Below are 2,090 nucleotides of genomic sequence, written 5' to 3' on the forward strand. Positions count from 1 at the left end.
TGTTGTATATTTATATCAAATCCAGATTTTTTTGCCTTTGTTTGTGTCATATTTTTGATAAAGCCGAGGTTCTGGGACGGGGAAAAATGCCTGGTATGAGAGTAGATTTGTAGTTGTCAGTGTGACCTCGGACTGCTCTGGGTTGAAATGGTCTTAATTACACGCCAGGACTCCTCGCATGTAAAGCTGACAAAGTTACCACAAAATACTGCAATATTCAGGCCAAACCTTTGAGTCACAAAGCCCTGGCTCATGCTACACTACTGTTGCGACTACTGCTTGTTTATTGAACCACTACTTGTATTGCTCAAAGGTTTTTCTGACATTTCCTTTCCTCTCTAACTCTAACCTAAAACTACAAATTAAATCAAAACCTTGGTCTAAACTAGGACTAAATAAAAACAAATAAATCTTCTCAGAATAACTATATGATTGTCAAGGTACTGTAATGATCTAATATTTTGTTTTTAGTTCAGAGTTGACACCTTTTGTTTTTCTTGTAACTGTTTATGTGCTGTTGTTGTAACTGCTTTTGTATGTGACACACAGGGGGCGACATTTTTAGTGGTAGTGGGTGAAAAAGTAGTCTACTCAAAATTTTCTACAATGCAACTTGAAAAATAGAGGGCATCATAGACGACATATGCATTTTGAGAGTTGGAAAAACAACAGCGCGGCGACAGGTCTTTAACTGAACATGACTGAATGAAGCAGATGGAAAAGCTGGTTTATCGCTCTGTTGATCCTGATTATGAAATAAATAATAATAATGAATAATTTTCACATCTCAGATAAAAAAATAAAATAATCCAGTCAGTTTACGTGTGATCCAGCTGGACAAAAACTTGTACGATTATTATTAGTCCAATCATTTGTGCGCCAGTCCAATCTCATCATTATTTATGATAAGAAGTTTTATCAGAGTTAAGTAGATTTTTATTTTTTCACATGACATAAACGTCATCGGTAGAGAGGTCAGATCCACTGTGGTGCAATTCCAGCTCCCATAGATGAAGGCTGTTGTTGTGTCCTTGGGCAAGACACTTCAACCCACCTCACCCCAGTGTCTGTGTACACTGGTGTATGAATGTGTATGTGAATGAATGTGTGTGTGAATGTGTGTGTGGTCTCTTGATGTAAGGCGCTTTGAGAGCCTTGAAGGTAGAAAAGGGCTACATAAAAATGAGACCATTTACCAACTATTTAGACCAGCAAGGTCTCCAGAATTTAGAGCTAGACAGGAGGAGAAATCTTAAGCAAGGTCTAAACCTAAGACTAAACTTGGCTAATCTGTTGCTCCAATAAAAACTAAAGGAGGTCTACAAAAAATCTGACTTTACAAGTTCTAAATCAGGACAAAGTTAAGTTTGAAGTTTTAATTAGGTTACCTTCATAACATGACTAGACCATATGTCCAAAAGAACTAAACCAGGTCTATTAAAAATTACAAAAATGATTCAGGATCGAGTGACAGTGAATCTGAGGCCCTCTGATATGTTAAAAGTCCTTTATTGTGGAGCGGGGGACGCCAACGAAGTATGATTTTTGTCATTTTAATTGCCTGTTTGTACATCTTTAAGAGTACTGATTTTTTACTAATAGTATGTTTGCAGAACCAGAAGCGCTCCCAACTCCCAAGTATTGTTTTTAAAGCAGGTCTCTGTCAAGTTGATTAAATGTAAATCTGAACTTGACGAGGCCTGAAAACCAGTTCTCAAACAAATGGGACTATACAAGGATGAAACAAAGACAAGACCAATTTGAAACACTGGGTCTAACTAGGGCTTAACAGGGTCTAAACCGGGATTACATCACATCAAATCCATCTTTAAACTCGGTCTAAACCAATTTCTAGACTAGGACCATGAGTTTTGAAGAGTTTTCCACCCACTCAAACTCCTGGAGTGGTCTCAGTGACAGCGGCGGTATCACGTTTCCCAGAGCTGGATCCCAGGAGCTGCAGGCTACTTTCTTTGTGTTGAGTCTAGCCTCCTCCTCATCTGCATGAGGCCCACCCCACCACAGACTCCGTGCTCTGATTGGCTGTCGGCTCCGCTCTGCTCTGGAATCACACTTCCAAACTTCAGTCT

This window comes from Periophthalmus magnuspinnatus, chromosome 5 (genome assembly GCF_009829125.3).
Source record: "Periophthalmus magnuspinnatus isolate fPerMag1 chromosome 5, fPerMag1.2.pri, whole genome shotgun sequence".
Classification (NCBI taxonomy): domain Eukaryota; kingdom Metazoa; phylum Chordata; class Actinopteri; order Gobiiformes; family Gobiidae; genus Periophthalmus; species Periophthalmus magnuspinnatus.